This window comes from Pinus tabuliformis, chromosome 6, assembly GCF_031772625.1.
Source record: "Pinus tabuliformis cultivar Carrire ecotype Pingquan chromosome 6, CPIR1, whole genome shotgun sequence".
Lineage (NCBI taxonomy): Eukaryota > Viridiplantae > Streptophyta > Pinopsida > Pinales > Pinaceae > Pinus > Pinus tabuliformis.
The window spans coordinates 1,641,771,096-1,641,796,628 of NC_142292.1; the positions used below are offsets into that span (position 1 = coordinate 1,641,771,096).

A 25,533-nucleotide genomic window follows, 5' to 3' on the forward strand; every position below is an offset into this window, starting at 1 on the left:
GTAATCTCTTCAGCTTGGAAGAGGCGACCCAGGAGGATGAAAATTTTACGGGAGCCATATCCCATCATGTTCTAAGGGCTAGGAAAACATCGAGGACATATCCCATCATGTTCTAAGGGACAATGTTTCGCTTGATGGGAGGCAGATGTAATATCCCCTAGTAATTTTGTAAATATTTTGTTTACTTTTGTTGAATAAATGATCTACATAAATGTTTTCTGATTTCATTAATAAATATTTCATGTAGTTAGCCATGGAAAATTATTGTGGAAAAAGAAATGTTGAAAGAGAGTTTTACATTCTATACAATTGAAAAACTGTTAGGGGTAGAGGTGGTTACCTACCCAAATTCCTCTCCTTAGAGATAAATTATCTCAGTTAGGGAAAAGGGAGCCAATAATGGTGAGAGGGAAAAATCTTGAGACAACCTTGTGAACTTGGAGCCCAGTTGGAGGGGGGCTATGAGAGGGGAGCACAAACTATATAAGTTGATACCCTGAGATAAGACATTGTGGAGGGAGGCAAACGTTGTCAAAAATGGAATTCCTGAGATGGTTGGCTACCAACTAAACCCTGTGTGGTAAGTGAACTCCTAGGAGTAGACCTAGTATGATCACTAATTGTCATAGGTTGGACCTGGTGTGATCCATGTCAAACAATATTGTCCGTCTAGGAGTAGACCTAGTATAATCACTAATTGTCATAGGTTGGACCTGGTGTGATCCATGTCAAACAATATTGTCCTGGATGTGAAAATTACTCAGGAGAGTTCTTGTAGAGAGTATTAGTTCTCATTGGTTTGTTGGAGTGTTATTTTTTTGTCGTGATATTCGTGGTAAGCTAGTTACTTGGAAACAGATAAGTGAAATGTGTTCTTGGAAGGTTTTCCTAAATGTATTTATTTTCTATTTTGCAATGCAAACGATTTGAATTTAATTATGATATTATGAACTAGTCATATATTGTTGTTGAACCAGGTTAGTTCCAAACCCTAACTAAAAATTGTCCATTATGTTACTTTTCTTTGTTACTTAGTCTAGAAGACAAATGGCAGGTCTCGAAAACAGGTCCCCCTGGTCTACTAGGTTAATAATAATAATATTGCTTCTATAAACTATGGCAGAGGTCATGGCTATATATAAGTGGTGTGATTAATTGTCGGTACTCAACAATTTAAACAATTTAAACAATGGAAAAGAAATTTATAAACCCTAAGTCCTTTAGGGTTAATAAACCTAAAAAAAGAGAGAATATAATTGTATATTGAATTCATTATCGATTCTAAAAATAAATACCACTACAAACAAAATAATGCATAACAATAAATTATTGATTTCAAGTGCACATTCACATGAGGTTCTTTAATTAAGAGCTAAATCCATACATCCGAAACTAACAGATGGCTGAAGGATGTAAGTATCAACTATTAAACTAGTGGAGAAATTGGCGATCCAAAGTAAAACTATATCAAGCATTTGAAATTACAACAAGAAAATTTAAAATTTTAACAGATAACTGAATGAGTCAACATGATATTCATTCCAACGAGTGTTCAGTGCCACATGTTTGACAATGAAGATATAAAATAAATTACACAGTGGAACTCACGGTAGAAGGAAATCATGAGAATATCAACTCATAACTCTATTCTAAAGTTTGGTCTCAACCCTCTCAGAGACCAGGAGTAAAACAAAAGCCATAGAGGGAGTCATTAGAACTTGGAATTACATACAGAGGTTGAAGGGAGACATTTGAAACCTATGCTTGTCTGCAAGAGTAGAAGAAATCCTAGCCTGTAATTTCCAATGTAAGAAATGTGTTAGTAAAGATTAGTTCCAGCTAAATTACACTAAAAGAAGCAAGATATGGTTAGGGTTACAAATTTGACACGCAAGTAATCCTTTGGAGCCGGTTGTAACCTTTGTAACCTACATAAAAATAAGAAATGGAATTGTTGAAGAAACTATGAATATATAATAAGGAGGGAAGCCCTCCAATTTGAAGTTAAAAAAAAAAAAAATTACTAGTAAAATTTCAAGCCTGGGTGGACCGTTTCACTATCAAGGACGAGGAAGGGTTTCCTTCCCTATGTGATGGATTCCAAGAAATAAATGTCAAGTAGCTCATGTTGTAAAACAATTAAATAACGTCAACCTATAACATATCCTCATCATACAGAGATAAGGAGGAATTAAAGAAAGATATGCAAAAAAATTCAAAAACTTATTCCAAAACTTGAAATAGAATGAGACTCTAGTTTTAGAAATCACCTGGCAATGAACAATATTCATTAACCAAGGTAAATAGAAACCCAGAGGTTTTTCCTATTGTAAAGTTAGATATCACTAAGTCAAAAACCCAACTGAAATGGAAGGCATGGGAGAGGGGGTAGTTACCTTCATAACCGCATTGCCCCATCTCCACCATAAATTCCAAAACCTAAATATCTACATTGTTAATCCAAAACCTATCACCAACCCAAGATGGTGTGAATCCCAAAGGACTATAATGCTATACAACTGGATGGATCTAGAAATTTCAACATAGTGTATGGAAAGACTTACTATAATTTAATTCAACCACTAATATTATATCCCAATCAACCATAAAATTGTTGGAGAAATGTGAATTCGAAATAGAACATTATTATGCCAATGTTCACCGTGGTTAGGAGTGACGTTTTCCACCTTGCCTAAACTTTAATATGATCTGCGTAAGTTCACACAGAGGGCGAGACCCTATGTGCAACCACATACAACATATATTACATCAAGTATGACCTCTTTAATTATAGATCCAAAGTCATACAAGATATTTATATATAGAACATCAACGATACAACTAAGGTACTAAAAGCATATATATGAACATCATGAGAGCACCTTTGCTTTGGATGAAAAACAGTAATATAATCTAAATAAAAAGTAATTAATAATAAATGTTATTGTTCTTTTCTATAAATAAAAGAAATTAAAACCGAAAGAAATGTTACAAATAGAAAAAGATGTTACATCCTTTCGTTTTATGTTAGATGTCACAAGCTGCATAGGTTAAAGAATAAGGTGATCAACTTGTTATATGTTCAAAATAAATATCTTAGAAGTTCAAAGTTCCACTCCTAAAAGAATGACGTGAGAAATCGAGGATCCAAGATCATTGGAAGACATCATGTTGCATATGTTATTATGGATCTATGAGTGTCATACAACCATATTTCTATTTGGTTGCACTTGGGCTAATAAAGAGAACAATGTTACTTTTTAGTAGTTTAGTAATGGATTATTTTAATATTAATTATATTAGGAGACATGTTTATTTCTGAATGGATTTTTTATAATATTAATTTAATTGTTATAATTATTTAGTGAATGGTAAAGATTTGAAATATATAGATTATGTTATAATATTTATATTAGTATTTACAAATCAAAAATTAATATTTGATTCTAAATTATTTGTATTTTTTTAATTAATTTATTTTAAATTAATTAATTTTATAAAATGTTATGTCGAGATGATATCAATATTTTGTATTGATAATCATATCAATATGTTGTATTGATAATCTTTGATATTGATATCCAGTAAACTTTTAAGATTTATATCTTATTCTCCTCTCCATAAACTGAATTGTAAACATTGGAATTTGAACTTTAGATCGCAGATAGTTTTCATAAATTTCAAATTATTTCAATCACTAATTATACTACATAAACTGAGTTGTAAACGTAGAAATTTGAACTTTAGATTGCAAATAGTTTTCATAAATTTCAAATTATTTCAATCACTAATTATACTACCTAGACCATTTACATTCTTTACCTAGACCATTTACATTCTTATTAGTCCCTGCCATCTTGAGCTAGACCATTTACATTCTTATTAGTCCCTGCCATCTGGCAATGGCCAGGGACTATAGTAATCGGATTGACGATATTTAGCATTAATTCACGCGGTTTATACACTGAGTCTGCGGCTTATGCAAGCAGTTCAGTATGTTAACTATATGGTCGTTTCTTTCATCATCTTATTTGGCCTCTTCCAGAGGAGAAGAGGCCAAAAGCATATGCTATTTTCGACTGCATTGTTTTCATTATTTGCGAAGTGGAGAAGTGGAGATTAATGCTAGCATTAAAGGACGAGATCTGAGGCGTACGTATACGCAACAAGAAATTTAACCAAAATTTTCTGTACCACCGCCTTGTAACTGCCACCTACACCTTTCAGGACGGTGACACAACCCTACAACTACATGTTGCATGGTGGTGCCACGAACACTGCAATGGAAATAGGAATAAAAGGCACTATCTCTGCTAAAAATTACAACTACACGTTGCATGGTGGTGCCACGAACACTGCAATGGAAATAGGAATAAAAGGCACTATCTCTACTAAAAATTGCAACGCTTTGTAGTGACTTTTCTGCAATTTCGCCTTCTGCCCTAATTGCTTCTGTGTTGCAGATCAGAGGCGTGATGGCCATGGCTCCAGATATCGCCGTCTCCTGCTGTTGATGAGATGCATACCATCCATGATTAGCGTTCCTGTTGTCGATGAGATGCATACCATCCATGATTAGCGTTACTGTAATGTAGTAAATTGAATACCAAAATTTCACATCATTTTTCCTATATCCTTTTTCTCTGGTTATTCATAGCAGTAACAAACCAAACTCCTCTGGTTATTCATAGCAGTAACAAACTCCACAACGGAGGCGTAACTGTTCTTTCCCTTTCGCTTGTTGTTTATATATCTGAATTGAAAGAACTATCTATTTGTCTCAGAAACCTATTAAGTAGGATAAGGAGTTAACAATATTAGTCCACTTTGTTTTTATTGTGTTCAAACTTCATATATCTGATTTACAGAACAATTTTACCTTGTGCCGTAATTGCTGAATATCGTCGTCTCCTGCGTCTTCTCTGGTGTATTTTTTGCATATATATTTTGGGGTTTGAACTCTGGCGCGAACTCTAACTTGTACCCATGCAACCACGCGTCATGACTGTGATGATCTCCTTTATATTAATCGCGAATCGATCCATCTCGTCACATCTCCCAGACCAGGGTTTAATTTATTAATCAGGAAATGAACAAAAACGCCCTGTTACCAGAATCCTGGAGATGGATAAGTTCTCAATTAATCAAAAGAAAAAGATCAGAAATACCTGCTTCTCATATCCAGTCCAAGGTATAATACAAGACAGTCGTTACCATCTTGTGTACAAAAGTGTTAGAGGTGAAGTCAATAAGGACCTCGCAAATCGTCTATAATTTTATTTATTTCTAGTTTCAGTTTTATTGTGTAATCATGGAAAACACTTCTAGAGAATTCTAAAGTTTATTAATTATAAATTTGTAATTTACCGAGAATATACAATCATGACAAGGCCAGAAGGCCAGACCGCTCTCTTCCTTCTCTGGTCTACAGATTACATCCCAAGCCACCTTAGCCCCAGAGCTTTTCAGCTTCGATCCCTTCCATAAAATAAAATAAAAAGGATCTGAGAATCTGTTCCACTTGCTTTCTCGCTTGACTCAGAGAATGCATATTTATTAGAAATTAGAGAGCACAGTTTTTATTGGAAAGGAAATTATGCTTTTGATTGGGATTCTGAATTTAGAGATAAAGACCCATACCTTCGTGAGCAAGATCTAGAAGCAGAACTAAAAGCTTGAGAAGCGCTAAAACCTCCCGCTATAAATGTGCAACAGACACCATCTTTCCTGCACGCCATGGCTGCCTCGGCTTCATTAATATATGTATGACATGAACTGCTTGAACTACAATTCAATGGCGATGCCAGTATTATAGGATCGCAGTTCAACAGCATAACGCAGTCCCTGGTTATTCATGTCTCGAGTCTCGCAAGAATCGTTGAGCAAAGGCGAAGGTTGAATAACCAGCCTCATGGTGGCTGGATTGATACTAACGCCACAGAGAATGCTGTCTCAGGTTTCGCTATGACGCGGTTCGGCGAGTGCCTCCGCACTCTGCATGAGAGCAGCATCCCTGGATGCTTTGCTACCTCTCCCCAAACACCAAATACATTACCATATGTAAGCGTCTCCAAAACAGAATTGTATCTCTCATTGTCTACCAATCCCTAGATAATTTCGACCTTAGAGCCATAAATCTCAGACCTATCTCTCACAAACGTTAGTATTGATCGCAGTTTCTGTGCTTCCGGCGATACTCGTTCGGGATGACCATGAAAGCATAAGTGTCAGGTTCCTGTAATTGAGTCCTCTGGGTATTAACACGTATGTTGTACGCATGGAAACGTGGCCGGCAATTGCAGTAGCTTCAGTTGGACAGCATACCAGCTATTTATCCTTTTTGCATGTCCAATTAATGACATAACTTCACATTTTAATCATGTATTTCGCATGTCCAATTAATGACATAACTTCACATTTTAATCATGTATTGGATTGATATTTTAATGTTCGTTATTGAACGATACTTTGAATGATAAATTTGTTGACCTCACCCTTTGCAAGAATAACGACGCACTTGATGGAATCATGTCTCATTTGAACATGGAAATCGACACGGACCAACCGGCATAGCTTTTGGGATCGACCGGAACAACTTATTGGGACTTTTCCCACCTGACCTTCTTGCTTTTAGGGAGGACCCACCCTACTTTATTACTTCAGTGCAACAGCAACCAACCTACCTGTTATCTTAACCAACCTTTAGATACTTGCTCACTTAATCTTAACTTAGTGTAAAAAACTCTTGAGTTTATAAGTAACGTTCCAGGATCGAATACCATCACAGACTCTCCTCTGCTTCTGTTTCAGGTTGGTCATCGTGGTTTTCAATTTATTAATGATAATTCCACCTATTTCGTGGGCTTGCTTGGTTTATTTTTATGTGCATCTTCGTTATACAGTCTAGTGTGTTGAAGACTATGTAGGATCCAATACGTTTGGTTTATTCTTAATGTGCATCTTCTTTATATAGAATAATAGAATAGACTAAGGTTTTAACTTTCAATAGAATAGACTAGGGTTAGGGTTTTATTTTTTATTTGAAGAAATATAAATTGTTATTTGAAAAAATATAAACAATTTAATTTATAAAAAACGAATTGATTCTCTCCTTATGTGTACTATTAACATGTTGTTTCTTTACCAAAACGTTGTATGATAGTAGATAATGTGAAATCACATGCCTAGTCTACTTAGTTGTTGTTATTGATTCAATTACGTCACAAATATCTTGTGGTTTTTGGAAAGCATGAACTGCGTTTCTTTGACAGGTGACGCGGCTACGATGCGGAGGCTTCGTACTTGGCTTGCGTTTTAGCCATTCCGTTGCTGATGGCGTTGGAATCGCGCAATTTCTGAATTCTCTCGGCGAAATAGCGAGAGTAGGGCACTCCACTATTTTTCGCTCTGGCTGACCTCATTTTTTCTATTCGGCTTTAACATGGGACTTCTTCATAAACAACTACCAAAAGTGAGGCTGAGAAGAAGCCTGGGGTTGCGGGAGATACTACAAGCAAAATGGAGGGTGCCCTGAATCCTGGACTTGTGAGAGATACGACGAGCAAAACCGAGATCACACTACCAAAAGAAATGACGCTCTTGGCTTGCATGCAATGCACGTGGTAAATATGCCGTAGTTTGCTGGCTGCCTACAACAGATGATGCGCTAGCACGTAGTAAATATGCCGTAGTTTGCTGGCTGCCTACAACAACAGATGATGCGCTAAAACTAGCACGTAGTAAATATGCCGTAGTTTGCTGGCTGCGTACAACAGATGATGCGCTAAAACGCTGAAAGAACTCTCTGCTCCGCTCTACTTGTTCTCCTTCTGTTCATATTTATGTTCTGAACTTAATGCAGGGACTTGACTTGCTGCCTGGCAGCTTCCCTTGTTTGGAAAAATAAGTTCGCAAAATTTACAATCCGTAAAACGTTAATGTTGTTTAAGTGAAAGTACTTAAATTTTATATAAATACCTTGATATGATTGATTAGCACTTGCACAAAAGGTAGAGTGGCTATGTAATTATTTATATAAATTTATGTTTTATTTGTTATGTAATTATTTATATAAATTACACTTGAGATGACTTTTGTTTTGATTGTTTATATTTATTTTTTTGCTTGATATTACTTTTTCTTTCATGGTTTATATTTGATTTTGTACATAACAATTATTCTAACATATTTTTAATAAGTTATATTATTTTAATATATTTGTAATTGAGATATATTATATTTATTTTAATATAATAATATTTGGTATATAAATTTAATTTATTAGGTTAATTTGAAAATAATTATATTTAAAATTTAAAATTTTTATTTTAATAAAATTTTATTTTTTTTTAAAAAAATTATAAGTTATATTCATTTTAAAATAGAATTGTTTTAGTTTTAGTGATTTAAATTAGAATTGTATTTGTCTATGAGAGATTATTTGGCGTAAATCACATGGTATTTCATTTGTCGATGTGTTTCGAACCAACCAGTGTGGTTCATTGTCACGACAAGTTGAAGAATCAGATTTAGGTTGCATGTTAAATAGACAGAGCAGAACATCCAACGATTATAATTTTTGACTAGGAAACGACTATATTGACTAGCTAACGACTATATTTGACTAGGAAACGGTTAATTGGACTGGACTCAGGGAAAAGAGAGAACATAACTATATTTAATTAAAAATTAAAAATTAAAATATGTTAAAGTTATAGATTTAAATAATTATTAAATTAATAATTAGTTATACTATTATTAAATAAAAGTTAATGGGACATATGAATTTACATAAAAGTATTAACTATTCAACATTTATCTCTCATATATATATATATATATATATATATAAGTATTATATAATAAGAATAAATATTTATTTAATTGTTAAATTATTTTAATTATAAATTAATAAAAACATATTATCATAGATCGATTTCAATATCAAAGTAATTATTTTTCTTTATTAATTAAGTTAAAATTTGGTATATAACTAATAGCTTAAACTAAATGCTATTAAAGTATCTTATACGCTATAAACAACCCACCAAAGAGGATCAAAGAACAAAGGTAAAAGAGACAGGAGAAACTAACTTATAAGAAAACTAGAACAAGCTATAAAAAGAGGGAGCAGAGGAAGTGAAGAACACGACTAGGAAGTGAGGCCTTAGATCCAGCAACTATTGATATTCCAGTCGTCTTCTCTATTGAGATTGCTCGACCTTTTTTCAATCTCAAGGGCTTCCCTAAATTTTCGGTGATAGAATTGCGAAACTCTAGCAATAACACTGGTCTCTTCGATACAAACATGATGTTTGGCTTTCTCCGCATGCTCTGCTAAAGTAGAAGACTTGGTTCTCCTATGCTTAAGGTCAACTACATGCTCACTAATCCTCTGATTAATGGAGCGTCCAATCTCACCAATATAGGGGGTCCCACAGGAACAAGAATAATATAGACCCCCTTCATTTCCTTAGGGTCGACAGGATCCTTCACTGATCTGAGGGACTTACGAATGATGTTAAGGGGTCTAAAGGTCGAGGGAGAATGTGAAGACGATGATTAATCTGGGAGAAGACTGGGATGACGGAGGAGTCTCTGCATCTTTTAAGAAACGTCATATCTGACTTCAACTTCGAAACTTGCAAGCGTGCCCTTTCAAATTGATGAACCTTGGTTGCAATGGCTTTTCCGTGCAGGGATTCAATTGTTGAATTGAGGCTTCTGTGATCCGTATTAAGTTTATGAGAGATTCTTCAGCGTAAATCACATGGTATTTCATTTGTCGATGCGTTTCGAACCAACCAATGTGATTATCGTCAAGACAAGTTGAAGATCAATTATAATAATTTAAAGTCACTTATAAAAGATAAATGACCAAACTTATTTATATTTATAGTGGATAGTAATCATAATTAATATCATTAACATCATTTAGTATGTTTTTTTTTATAATTTATCTTTTTACACTTTACTCTTTTATTATTTTTTTCCATTATACTTTTTTTCTAAATATATAATAGGAATAGTGTGATATTCACTTTCTTATATTTTAGTTCCTAATAATACTTATTTAATTTCTTAATTTATTATAGATGCATGAAAATACATATAATGTAAAATGCATATTAAAAATTTAAATAATTATTAGGTAAATTTTTTATATAATAATTTTTTTTTTAATCTTATAATATTTAAAGCTATATAATTTCTTAATTTATTATGGATGCATGAAAATACATATAATGTAAAATGCATGAGATTAAAAATTTAAATAATTATTACGTAAATTTTTTATATAATAAATTATTTTTTAATCTTATAATCTTTATACTAAAATAATATATATACATTGAAGCTATAAATTTATAAAAGCATCAAATAGCGTTAATTTATAAAAGCTTCAAATACCGTTATCTCAACTTTTTATAATACCAACCCATTTTTCAATTAAATAACATTTTAATCAATACTAAAACCTCGTAAACCTCATAATATTATCGGAAAGTAACTCAATTAACAATGAACTTATACATGTTCTATTTATAAATTAGTATAAAATTACGACTAACTCTAATCTTATCAGAATCATGCTTTTCTTTTTAAAAACATAATTCAACTGTTTTTTAATTAAATAATATTTTATTTCATTATTAAATATAATCGATTTATATTATTTTCTATTAAAATAATTTAATCTACAAAAAATTGCGATCAACATTAACACTCAAATAAATTTCCATTTTTAATTTAAAAAATATATCCAAAAACTTCAAACTATACTTGAAATTTCTTACCTATGTGGTTGAAAATAATTAAATCATATATAACATGCCATAGAAACACTCGTCATGTCGACTAAGAGATGGGAAGCGCTGGCATTTTGTCATGAAAATTATATAACCTTTTGATGGTTAACCTGTTTTCCTTAAATTATTATGAATTAAAAATAGTAATTTTTAATGACGAAATTTTAAAATAAACAAATATTTATATATTTAAATACTTGAAAATATCTCACTCCATTTCGGATTACAAAACTATTGGAAGACTTCAATAATATTCATTATTAGATATGGTGTTCGGTTTAATGTCGAGTCCTGTTTTCCTGAAACTCATAATACAAATGGTGAAAAAGGGAAGCGCTGGAATTTTTTAAAAACATTTTATGTGATAAAATAATCAAATAGGTTAAAATATAATTATTTTAAATGATAATTTTATAATTATATTTACAAATAAAATTTAAAAAATTTCTATAATTTTCAATTTTGTAAAAGGATTGAAAGGGGATAAAATGTTAAGTTCATATTTTATTTGTAATAGTAAAAAAATTGGATACTGTTAAGTTCATATTTTGTTTGTAGTAATAAAAAAATTGGATGGCCGAAGATATTTGCATAAAATTTATCTCTAAATCTAAAAGAATGAAACTATTGCTATTTGGCTTCGACCTCATGATTATTTGTAAGATATGACTAATGTTTCTCCAGTTAACATGTACTTGAAAATGCGGATCAGTAATTACCCTATGAGTCCCATATTTTTACTCTTTGCATTCAAAAATATGGTGCTCTGACTTTTTAGACTCAAAACTGGCCCAAAAAATGTGCCACAAGCAATCTTCAACTCGTGAACAAATTCAAGAAAATCCAGTGAGGAAGCATTTGCTACTGCCTTTGACATATATTTATCTGTAGTGAAAATGGCATATGCAGAAGTTATAGTTTATTAATTAGAACATACGTACATAGATTATTGTAAGGAGATGAATTGAATAGATTGAGTTTGGTGTTGGTGAAAATTTAAAAAAACCAACCGTTCTAGGAAATGCGTCTTAACTAATCACTGGCTAACTAGTGACACTAGACAAAACCACTGCCCTATGATTACAAATCTTAAAGGTGCCAACATTGTGATTACATACTAGCGTCATGATGTCTAAAATATGATTACAAATCTGGTTACATTTGATATTGACGAAATGCATGGAGGAGATTTGGGGAACTTGAGAGAGAAAAAAATAGTTGTTGCGAGCACGGGCCTATACTTACTTACAAACTAGTGTGTTGGGAGGATTTTCATTAACAATGGTAACAACACTAAAGTAGATTGGGTCTTCCCAAGGTTGAGAAGGTGCAAAAGACAATGCATTGCTTCCCTCTCGAGGAGGTGCTAGAATTGTAATACCAATTAGAGATGGTCCAACTTTATCAGGTGCATGTAGAGACGAGTGTAGGCGTGGCGAAGAAGAGGTGGTGAAATCAAGAATAGCTTTTGGTGGTGACTCAGAGGAAGAGATAGGAGGGAGCTTATTACTCATGCTATTGATCCAGGTTGATGTTGGTGGCCACCCACCTATCCCATTTGGAACTCCACAACTGTCTCTTTCAGTTTTTTTAGTTTCCGTAATTGTAGCACAATTTATTATTTTTAGCAGTTTTTCGGGTCCTAAACTTCTGGAGCTGCTTTGAGGCCCTAAACGAAGTTTTTTTGGAAATCTGGGAGCAACATGGGTCCATGGACGAATGTTGCTCTTCCCAAAGTTATAGTTCTCGGATAGATCTTTCTAACGAGCTATTGTACGCGTCAATCGGAGATCGGGTGCCAAAGTTACGACCCCGGAATTGATATACCAATTTACCCAAATGGGGCCCACAGTTTGGCGTTTCATCTTCTAGGGTTAGGTTTTTGGATGTTTAGGGTTTTCCATTGTTTCTCAACAATAAATAGGCCTTCGAGCCTCATTGTAACACAGTTCAGAGGCATGTAGCTGCCACATCTCTTCTCAGAGATAAAGCTACCATCGCCCTAGTTGGTTTATTTCCATTTCTGTTTGTAAGCATATTTCAATATTTTACAGTAATGAAATGAAGTATTATTTCCGTTGCATCTATGTGTTTATGGTTATCTCTGTATTTTGTTGTGTCCCTGTTTAAATCCGGATCAACTATTTTCCATGGTGTTTTGAGCTTTATGAGCTCGACAAAAGTTAAAATCAAGATCATCCATTCGACTGTCGAAGACGATGACGGTGTCTTCGACATTTATGAGGTTGTGGGTGAGTGTGTTCAGGAGGGCCGAAATATTGTCTCCAAAGATAGATAATTCCCTATGCTCTATATCTAAAACCATGCAATGATACCTATGAGGAATGCTTTGATCAAAGAGGTCTTCGTCGGTGTTATGCTAGGGTGGGAATTTGAGGCCAACCATGACCTCGACTTGTTTTTTGAGCTCTAGATCATTATCAAACCATGATGATAAGTTTTAGGAGGATTTGGATGGGTGGAGTTGTGAGGGCAGGATCGTGATACGAGAGGAGGGAGTGAAAGTGGTTCAGAGAAGTCCAAGTAATAGAGTGAGGCAGGAGAGTGATGCATAGGGAAAAGTGAATGGGAGGGTTATACTCAGAGCATGAATTTGGTTAGGGAGTGATTTCAAGGTGAGAACTAGTGAGGGGGTTTAATGTCAATAATGAGGTGAGAACCAGGGAGGAGGTTTACTGCTACCATTGAAGTGCCTATGAATGGAGTGATATAGGAGTGAATGTATGAGCGCGCCAAATATGCCCATGGATCTTATAACATGCTCGAATGTCTCAAGGGGAAGGATGGTTCTAATGTGCCACCAGTTCATGACTTTTAATTCCTTAAGCATGGAATTAATGGCTACCTTGGGATTGTAAGCAACCCACATCCAAGAATTTTTGGGTCAATATTAAAGAGGTGTAGGGGAGCTAATGAAATACCAAACAAGGATGAAAACAGGATGAGGAAAATTCATAAAAATGTGCATTTAAGATCTAACCTACAACCAATATTTAATTAATAACCATCCCCAAAGTAGAATAATGGGAGCCTTTTCATTAACAATGGGAACAAGGCCAAAGTAGAATGGGTCTTCCCAAGGTTGAGAAGGTGTAGAAGACAGTACGTTGCTTCCCTTTGGAGGAGGAGTTAGAATTTTTATACCACATGACAGTCCAACTTCATTAGGTGTGTATAGAGTTTGGGAGTGTAGACCTAATGAAGGGGAGGTGGTGCAATCTAGAATAGCTTTTGATGGTTACTTAGTAGAGGATATGGGAGAAAGCTTATTTCTCATCGTATTTGAAATGGATTTTTGGGCTTTAGGACCTTGGTAGAAGTGGAAATCAATATCATCCATCAGACTATCAAAGAGGATGGTGGTGTTTTTGACATCTTTGAGGATGCGGGTGAATGAATTTGAGAGGGCCCAAATATTGTCTGCAAAGATAGTGGGTTCCGTATGCTCTATGTCTACTACCATGTGGTGATACTTATGAGGAATGATTTTATCTAAGGAATCTTTGTCATTGTCATGCAGGGATGGGAGTGGAGGTCGACCATGCCCTTGACTTGGTTGATGAGCTCTAGCTCATTATCAAACCATCATGCTAAGGTTGGGGAGCATTTGGATGGGTGGAGTTGAGAGGGAAGGATGGTGATACTAGAGGAGGGAGTCAAAGGGGTTCAGAGCAACTTAGGTAACAAAGTGAGGCAATAGAGTGATGCATAGGGGAGAGTGAATGGGAGGGTGATACTCAGAGCGTGACTTTCGTGAGGGTTTGATTCCAAGGTGAGTGCTAGGGAGGGGATTTAATACTAAGGGTTGTTGTTGTTAAGGTGAGCACCAGGGAGGAGGCTTTTTGCTACCAATTGAATGCCTATGCATGGAGCGATATAGGAGTGAATGTAGGATCATGAAAAATTCCCATGGTTCTTACAACAAAAGAAAATGTCTCAGGTGGGGAGGGTGGTTATGATTCATTGTCAGTTCATGGCTTTTAATACCTTAAGTATGGAAATAATGGCTACCTTTGGATTGGAAGCAACCCACATCCAAGAATTTTCACCTCAATATTAAAGAGGGTTTAGGGGAATTAATGAAATATCTAACAAGGATGACAATGGGATGAGGAAATATCATGTTTGGCATGTGCTATATTCTTTCTATGACTAGTCCCACATATTGTACATTGTGCAGGGCACATGGGGTTCGGTACATCGCCTCGAGATTTTTTTTTTTATGCAAACCGATTAATAGTTTGGTGGACCCAAGGATTGGGGGTGGACCTACCCATGTTTTTGTTTATGTGTTTTGCACATGGTTTTGGGCATGATGGTTTTATGCCCATTGTATTTTATAGATCTGGTAAAGGGAACCATGGTTGTGTTCTAATCTAGGGTTAATGGACTGGGGTTTATAAATTCTTTGACATGTATATATTTGTATTGTAACATTGAAAGGAATATAATGAAAAAATCAATCTCATTTTCCTAGGTTTGGGTCCTAGGAGAAAATATTTATGTATATTTTATGTTCTCACAATTGTTTATCTTTTTGTTTTAGGAATTTGTTTGCAGGTTATTTCTTTACAACATTAAAACCTACAAATAATTAAAATTTGCATTTAATATCTAAGCTATGACCAATATTGATTAATAACGATTAGCAAATTGGAACAATGGGAGGATCTTCATTAAAAATGGGGACAAAGCCAAAGTAGATTGGGTCTTCCCAAGGTTGATAAGGTGTAAAGGACAATATGTTTCATCCCTCTCTAAGAGATGCTAGAATTATGCTAACACAAGATGGTACAACTTCATCATGTGTGTATAGAGACTAGAAGTGCAAGCCTAATGAAGGGGAGGCAGTGCAAACTAAATTAACTATTGATGGTGACTCAGAGGAGGAGATTGGAATGAGGTTATTTCTCATGGTATTTGGTAGAAGTGGAAATCAAGATGATCCATCCAATCGTTGAAGAGGATGGTGGTGTCTTCCACATCTTTGAGGTTGCTAGTATGTGCGTTCAGGAGGGCCCAAATATTGTCTCCAAATATAGTTGGTTTTGTATGCTTTATATCTAATACCAAGTGGTGATACCTATGAGGAATGTTTTTATTAAAGAACTCTTCATCATTTTTGTGCCAGGGTAGGAGTGGAGGCTAGCCATGACCTCAAATTTTTTGGTGAGCTCTGGCCCATTAGCGAACAATGATGCTAATACTAGGGAGGATTTGGATGGGTGGAGCTGATAATGTAGAATGGTGATATTATAGGAGGGAGTGGAAGGGGTTCAGATCATCCTGGGTAACATAGTGAGGCAAGAGACTGATGCATAGTGAAAAATGAATGGGAGGGTGACAGTTAGAGCATGACTTTGGTGAGGAAGTGATGTTGAGGTGAGTGTTAGAGATGGGATTTAATGTTGTGGGTTTTTGTTGCTAAGGTGAGCACCGGGGAGGAGGTTTACTGCTCCCATTCGAATGCTTATGCATGGATCAATATGGGAGTGAATGTATCCACGTGAAAATATGACCATAGATCTTACAATAGGAGTGAATATATCAGGGAGGAACGGTGGTTTTGATGCACCACTAGTTCATTTCTTTTAATTCCTTAAGAATGGCAGTAATGGCTACCTTGGGACTAGAAGTAACCTGCACCCAAGTTTTTTGTTTAAAGAAGGTGTACGAGACTTAATGAATTATCTAACAAGGATGATAATGGGATGATGAAAATTCATTAAATGTGCATTTAAGATCTAAGATAAAACCACTATTGATTAATAAACATACCCAAAAATGTGTCCATGCAAATCACCCTTTTTGTGGGTGTTTTATACTTCTTTAAATCTATCTTTGGGATCACAAGTATTTATTTCAATCTTTATCAATCAAAATGAAGTGGAATTACATCATTGGATTCCAATAAGGGTTGTTGTATCATGACTCTTTTGATTTAATATATAGACAATGTTCTAAGTGGTGATTGATGAATGAGACGTGTTTCCAAAAATTTAGTAAACAATGTTAGAATAAATTTTTAACAAAGGAAGATATGTTATAAAAAAGAAGGGTGGTAAGAAAAAATAGTCATTCATAAACCACATATATGGAAGACTTTCTTTAATCCCCACGACACTAAATAAATGAGCACACTCATCCACTCATCCTTCTCAACAATAATGTAATACACACGGTAAAAAAAGTGTATGCCTTTTATATTAAACCTATGGTTGAAAAGTAAAGTGGTACAAGTGACATGATGTGATAATGCAAATATTTATTTTGATTAATAAAAATAGAAATTTCTGATTTTAGGTTTTTGTGATCCATCTTGTTCTTGAGATTAATTTTCCGTATTAATCACATATCTTTTTCTGCTCAATGTTTTGAACCATCTACTGTGGCCCTAAAGATGAACCACAAATGTCGATTGAAAAATAATGACGTGATAAATTTAGAATATATATATATATAATATTGTTTTATTTTGTTATTTTTCTTGGAAATAAATTAAAGACTATCATGTGAGATTATTTTTCTTGCAACAAGAGAAAATTTCCCAAGTGGGAAGGGTGGTTCTGATGCGTTGCTAGTTCATGGCTTATAATTCTTTAAACATGGAAGTAATGGCTACCCCGGGATTGGAAGCAACCCACATCCAAGAATTTGTGACTCAATTTTAAAGAGGGTTTAGGAGAGTTAAGGAAATATCTAACAAGGATGACAATGGGATGAGTAAAAATCATGTTTGGTACAATGGGATGAAAGACAATGTACATTGTATGGGATTCGAGACATCGCCCAAATTCATTTTTTTTTTTAAATGCAAACCCATTAATAGTTGGGTGGACCCAAGGATGTGGTGCAGACCCAAATATGGTGGGAAAAACTGTCCATGGTTTTGCGCATTGTTTTTGCAGATGGTTTTGAGCATGATGGTTTTTTTCTCATGGTATTTTGTAGATCTGGTAATGGGAACTATGGTTATGTTATAATCCAGGTTTAATGGATTGGGGTTTATGAATGCTTCAACATGTATGGTGGGAAAAACTGCCCATGGTTTTGCACATTGTTTTTGGAGATGGTTTTGGGCATGATGGTTTTTCTGCTCATGGTATTTTGTAGATCTGGTAATGGGAACTATGGTTATGTTATAATCCAGGGTTAATGGATTGGGGTTTATGAATGCTTCAACATGTATATATATGTACTATGATATTGAAAGGAATATAATGAAAAAAACAATCTATTTTTCCTAGGTTTGGGTTCTAGGAGAAAATATTTGTGTATATTTTATGTTCTCGCCATTGTTTATTTTTTTGTTTTAAGAATTTCTTTATAGGTAATTTATATATAGGATTAAAACCTACAGATCATTAAAATGTTCATTTAATATCTAAGCTACAACCACTATTGATTAATAACCATCCCCAAAGCGGAACAATGAGAGGCTCTTTCCTTAATAATGGGAACACGACCAAAGTAGAATGGGTCTTCCCAAGGTTGAGAAGGTGCAAAGGACAATGTGTTGCTTCCCTCTATAGGATGTGCTAGAATTGTGCTACCATGAGATGATCTAGCTTCATCAAGTGTGCGTAGAGACTGGAAGTGCAGGCCTAATGAAGGGGAGGTGGTGCAATCTAGAATATCTTTTGGTGGTGACTCAGAGGACGAGATTGGAATGAACTTATTTCTCATGGTATTTTACATATAATTTTGAGCTTTATGAGCTTGGTAGAAGTGGAAATCAAGATGATCCATCCAACCATTAAAGAGGTTGGTGGTGTCATCGACATCTCTGAGGTTGCAGGTGACTGTGTTTGGGAGGGCCCAAATAGTGTATCCAAAGATAGTTGGTTCTATATGCTCTATATCTAACACCTTGTGACGATACCTGTGATGAACACTTTGATTAAAGTGGTCTTCATCATTTTTGTGCCAGGTTGGGTGTGGAGACTAGCCACGAACTCGAATTTTTGGTTATAATTGGCTCATTATAGAACTATGATGCTAAGGTTGGGGAGGATTTAGATGGGCGGAGCTGAGAGGTAAAGATGAAAATACTAGAGGAGGGAGTGGAAGGGATTCAAAGCAGCATGGGTAATATAGTGAGGCAGGAGAGTGATGCATAAGGAAAAGTGAACGGGGGGTGATACTCACAGCGTGAATTTAGTGAGGGAGTGATGTTGAGGTGAGCACTAAGGAGGGGATTTAATGTTGAGGGTTTTTGTTGCTGAGGTGAGCACGAGGGAGGAGGTTTACTACTACCATTCAAATTCTTATGCATGGAGAAATATAGGATCGAATGTATCAACGTTAAAATATGCCCATGGATCTTACAATAGGAGCAAGTATCTCACGGTATAAGGGTGGTTTTTATGCACCACAAATTCATGGATTTTAATTATTTAAGCATGGCAATGATGGCTACTTTGGGATTAGAAGTAATTTGCACCCAATATTTTTTGGCTCAAAATTAAAGAGGGTGTAGCGGACTTAAGGAAATATCTAACAAGGATGACAATGGGATGAGGAAAATTCATTAAATGTGCATTTAAGATATAAGCTAAAACCACTATTGATTAATAACCATCCCAAAAAATGTATCCATGCAAATCACCCTTTTTGTGGGTGTTTTATACTTCTTTAAGTCTATTTTTGAGATCACAAGGATTTTCTTCATTATTGATCAATCCAAATGAACTGGAGTTACATCATTGGATTCCAATAAGGGTGGTTGTATAATGTGTTTTTTGATTTAATATATAGATAATGTTAGAGGTAGTTAATGAAAGAGACATGGTTCCAAAAATTTAGTGAATAGTGTTAAAATAAATTTACTTAACAAATAAAGATATGTTATAAAAAGAGGGGTGGTAAGAGAAGTTATTCATTCACAAACGACATATATGGAAAACTTGTTTTAATCCCCTTGAAACTAAATAAATGAGCATACTAATCCTCCTCAACAATAATTTAATACCCTTGGTAAAAAATAATTATGACTTTTATATTAAACCCGTGGTTGAAAAGTCAAGTGGGACAAGTGACATGATGTGATAATGCAAATATTTATTTTGATTAATAAAAATAGAAATTTTTTATTTTAGGTTTCTGTGATCCATCTTGTTATTTAGATTATTTTTTTCATGTTAATCACATCATTATTTTTTGGTCAATGTTTCGAACCAACTACCGTGATCCTGAGGATGAACTACATTCATTGGTTGAAAATTTTGACCAAAAACTAATGATGTGATTAATTCGGAAAAATATTCTTAATTTTTTTTTATTAATTTTCCCTTTTTTCTTGAAAATAAATTAAAGGATATCATGTGAGATTAGACTCCTAACTTCTAGGAAAGTAGTTGGAATCAGTTATGCCCAAGAAAGGGCAGGAACAAAACAAGAAAAATCCTCCTCTTTTCCATTCAAGAAAACGATGTTGGCAAAGACAAATGACCAGATATTTTCATGATTAGAAATAATGTCACAGGTGGAAGTTGTGTAAGAGGGACTATAGGAGATAAAGGAAACCATATTTAAAATATAGGTTAGTGGGAGATAAAGACTAGACCTAAACCCCTGAAATAGTAGGAAAATACTAAGGGTTAAGGAGGTGAAACAAAAGATATTTCTTGTGATTGTTTTCTTGGAAGGGAGGAGTAGAGATCGGGGGGAACAAATGAGAAGAGTAGTTCATGGTTGGGAGGAATATGGAAGCCTTTAATTTATTCTCAAGGATTTCTAGATAAGTATATATGATTAACTGGAAATAAATATGTGTTAATTTTATTCATTTTGCAATTTAGAACTATGAGACATTCTAATTAGGAAATTTTGGAGTAACTCTTATTGTTTCCTGTATCTTCTTGACTAAGGGAATGGATAATGTTTTCTAACTTTCATGTAATCAATAGATAAATACATACTTACATACATACATATATACATATACATTTAATTTGTGTGTGTGTGTGTGGATTTGGACTAATTTGTTGAAAGAAAGCTAGAGGCATCATAACAAAGGTCTTTGTGTAAGGGTTTGAACAAGAACCTTGACTAGGTACTAGCCCTAGAAACTTGTTTTAGTGACTACAACCACCCTCCAAAATTTTTCCTTCGCTTCATTTTGGAGCCTCCCTACTAAAATGTCAGCAACTTCTCTTGCACTTCCCATGTACTTGTGCTTTCATTTCAATTTATATTTTGCTTTACAACTTGTGTTTGCTTACTTTCTTTGCATATTAACCACAATCTAATCTCCTCGTGACTTGGTTACAATCCGGTTCTTGCATTGCCTTGGAAATATTCACAGTCTTAGAGGGAAAAAAGCCTTACTCTCAAGAAATGCGCAATTCAACACAACAATGAGCTTCGGTTCCAGAAATGCACAGACTGAGTTGGCAACTTGTCTTCACCTCGGAAATTGCGTAGAGAATGAGAGGCAGGTAGAGCCACTTAGCCCAAGAATTGTGTAGAAGCATTCCTTCAGCTGTTGTCCGATGAATGTATTGGCAAGTTTTCGGGTTCCCCCTAGAATTGTGCAATTTCTCAATGCATTCATGGCAACCCTTCCCGAAAAAGAAAAAGAAAAAAGGTGAAAAAGAATGCCTAAAAAACTAGGAATCTATTTTTAACAATGGGAATTACACTTGAGTTAATTTTAGAAACTTCCACCACTTGTCACTTTTTCCTAAATTTTTGGCCTTCGCGTCATAAACCCTAAATCAATAAAATATATTTAATTGATACTGCCAGAGCTCATTTTCACATTTGATCTTGGAGCTCTGGCATTCTCAAGGCATCTAGGACACTTCGGCATGGTTGGCAGAACTTTTCTGGGTAAGTTTTACTTTTCAAGTCTTTTGTTGCTTTTTATGTCGCTTTTGTTTCCTTGGCTTGTGTGAGTGTTCTTTTTCCCATTTTATTGAATGAATGCTGGTGTTTTTTTTTTTTTTTTAGCTTGTATAAGTGTTTTTTTAAGTTTTTCATTGCATTTCCTTAGCGACGCATGCATAAACCAATTTTTGCACTGACGGACGTCATTGCGGTGACTCTCCCAACAAGCTTCGTTGTTTTTTTGTTCTATTGCTTCCTACATTTGTTTTGATTGCATGTATCATTGTTCACTCATTCCTGCACCATATTTCACTCATGCATTCATATCTACCCGTTTTTAAGTTTCCCTTGGGTAGATTTGGGCTGCCTTGGCCCTGATCTAGCTCTTCCTGGCATGCACTGTGCATTTATTGATGTCAAGGCTCTATCTTGGCTCTAGGAATTGAACAGAGGCTACCAGTGACTGGCTCTAGCTATGCTCTACACAGTTCCAGGAGACAGTCCTAGAGTCTTTCCCTCTGGGATTTCATAATGCGCAGTCCTAGCCAGCATCAAAGCCAGTTTGAACTTCATATTGCGCAGTTCCAATCATTAGTAAGCCCAATAGACTGTACATTGCACAGTTCCAGTCATCAGCACCTCTCACTGGAAGATGGGACTACACAATGCGTAGATCCAACTAGCATTCATTCACCTCTGAAAGTAAGAATTGCGTAATCTTGCCGAGTAGTTGCCCAGTTTGTTGCATGATCGGTCCTTGAAGTGATTTTCTATTTCAAAGTGACATTTGCATGCCATGAGTCCTGTCTCTATATCCAGGTAAAACAATTGTTGAGCGACTTCTCAGCAGTAGAGGAAACATGGTTTCCAAGAGAGCTGGATCAAAGGATACTGTAGAGAGAAGTATTGGAGATGTAGTTAAACAAGTGTCAATGAAATTTCCAGTCTATGCAGACACACAAGTGTTCATAGAGAAGGCATGAAGATTACACGGTAGGAAATAAAGGACATATTTGCAGGTAGTTCAAGGAAGATTTGGAAGATCGACAAGTCTATGTTAACATCCACAAGTCAGACTTGTACAAAGTTACATGCAGGTACCCCGCCTTCAAATTTACGGACATCATTCGCTATATTGTCTCACATACCAACCCCAATATGATGACATTGAGCAGTTCCATTGGAACACAATTTTCTACCTTCAGGATGGAAAATTATCATCAAATGTATCACTCAGGAAGGCCTACCAACTCTTGATCATCTTTGCATGCTGCCTATATGGTCAAGAGAGCATGAAGACCTTTCCAAAGAGTTGGGTAGTTGTGTTGGATCGAATGGAAAATGAAGGAAGGCCATTCAACTGGTCGGACATGTTGGCTCTTTAGCTAAAAGGGCATGTGTCTAATTCCCAGAATCTGCCTAAGGACGAGCAAGAGAGATTCTATATGTCCATGTACCTGCTTGATGCAATTTGTGCCCAACAAAAATTACCTGGCATGGGTTGGACATGGACACCAACAGATGATGTTGTGAACATCTATTGCAATTTTCTCTCTACGTACAGCTACTGAGGAGTCATGGCGAGGCAATCTGACCACTTCATCACCCCGATGTACCAGATGATATTCGAATGGGATCCACCCTGCATGTCCCAAGAAGCGATGCTAGCTATTTAACATTGTAGATTGGTATGCCTCACCGAGTGAAAACTTCATTAGGATGTTTGGCGGAGAGAAGCCTCAGTATATGCTACCAAGGGTTTCCACTTATAAGTTGGTCATGCAAGAGGTTGCATATCACATCTCCACAGAGTTATTAGTAGGACTGCACAGGAGGAAGAAGACACCATCGCCTGCTCTTGCTTTGCGGATTGGATTGTATGAGATCCTAACTTTAAGGATGTGGATGCCAAGGCCGAGGACTTGAAGAAGTTTTAATTTGGCACCAAGAGCTTGAATCTGTATGATCACCACTGCATATGAAAGAACCATTGTGAGAAGGTGTATTATCCATGGATCCATGGGGTATGTCATTGGTTGGAGGAAGACCCTTGGAGATATTTCTACAACTCCTGTAAGATTAATAAACTGGTCAACATGGCTATATAATGGAAAGCAGGTTTGTAAGCAGCAACAAAAATAGAAACAGTGAGTAGAAGATTGGTGCAGGACAAAGGCAAGAGGAAGATTTCCAAGAGCGCAGAGTATGAGAAAAGCTACAAGTTCAGAGAAGTTCCTCTTGTCGAGAAAGTATCTTTGGAGATAGAGGTGAAGAGGTGACAACGCGAAATGAGAGTAGAACAGAGGAAGAGAGACAACCAAAGGTTGGAGGATGCAGAGAGAAAGTTGCAAGAAATATAAAAAAACTCAAAGAATAGTAGGAGCTACAAAGGAGAGAAATGAAAGAGAAGTAGTAACAGGAACAAGAGGAAAGGAAAGGCACAATGACAGAGAAAATTGCGCCTATATAGGTTGAGGAGTCAGAGCAGCGAACAGATTAAGAAGAGGGTGAGAAAGTGTAGGTTTGGGAACTTGCTTAGCAGATTGAGTAAATGGTTGGAGCAACAGATATAGAGTTGGAATAGGAGCCATAGGACCAAGACACCGAACTCATGTTGAGAGCATATGAGGTCGCCCCATAGTCTTCGACACCTCTAGAATCAGAACCAGTCCCAAGCGAGCAAGGAGAGGTTGTCCTCCTTGATCATGATCTGGAGATGGATGTCTATAACCTGTCATTTGATGAGTCACAACAAGGGATTGTATAGGCGCAAAGAAATAAGCTCTCGGATGATCACACATCACTTGCACACATAGTGGAAGGGTGATTGTTGCAGATGTTAGAAGACATCTAGTTGCCATAGTCGATTCTTCTAAGGCTTATGTAAAAGCCACAAGTTCAACTGTGAAGTTCTTGTTATCAAAGAATTATCGGATGATAAAGGACATGTAGGAGGCTAGACAGAGAACAAAACAGTTTGCGGGGTCCACTATGGCAGAGATGAGAAAAGAGATGCTTGTTGAAGTATCGACTCTTGAGACCACCATGCGGAAACTATATGGGAGATTTATCACTATGCACAAGGTGATTGTACATCTATGTGGTTCTCAGCAACAGGACATGAAGATAACCCAAACTCTCAAATACATCCACATTTCTATTACGCATATACAGGAATGGACAATGACATACAAGGGAGCCCTGCTTTACTTGCACAAGGTAATGAAGCCATAGGCAGAGCTAGACAACGCACAGATTCAAATGTTGTTCCAAAACTATGAGCAGATCCATCCACTCATCACCAGCATTGAGGCTTCCAATGCATTGTTGTTTAAGAGTTTGAATGTCATAGTGAGGACACAAAGGATCCCTCACTGAAGCCATGAAGAAGAACCAAGTCTTGTTGGACGTTGACAGATACATAGAGTAGTTGATGCAAGAGGGCACCAGTGATGACTCGCACTTGAGCGTAGAAAAAATGCAGAAGTACATTGGTAGGAAAAACACACTCAGGACAATGCTACGCATGCTCCAGGATGAGTTGGACAGAGGTTCCAGAACCATATACCCGAAAGGCATGGAGGAAAGAGTCTGTTTCGAGAAAGACATCACCGAGTAGTATGGGGACACAATAACACAGTACCAAGCTTGGTGTCAGTTCGTCACCGAAGTCCATGAAGAGGATGTTGCTGAGTTGGTCTTTCCCCAAGCTTAAAAATGATGGTGTTTATCTTGTTAGGCTGACTCAAGCCTATTTTGTCCCACATGGGTATATGTGGAAATTGTATTATTACTTGTAAATATGTTATAAGTGAAATTACAAGTGTCATTAGTGGAATTTGAAAAGTCACTATGTAATCTAAAGAGTTGTTTG

At 35.7% G+C, this 25,533-nt stretch overlaps 1 long non-coding RNA gene across 1 annotated transcript; it reads right to left on the reverse strand.

Moving 5' to 3' along the window:
- Nucleotides 1-4,351: 4,351 nt before the first annotated feature.
- LOC149265241 (uncharacterized) lies at nt 4,352-5,765 on the reverse strand. Its single transcript, XR_016250961.1, has 4 exons — nt 5,641-5,765; nt 5,368-5,478; nt 4,880-5,118; nt 4,352-4,544 (listed from the first exon to the last, which is right to left on the reverse strand). It is a non-coding gene; the product is annotated as an uncharacterized LOC149265241 (long non-coding RNA).
- Nucleotides 5,766-25,533: the final 19,768 nt, after the last annotated feature.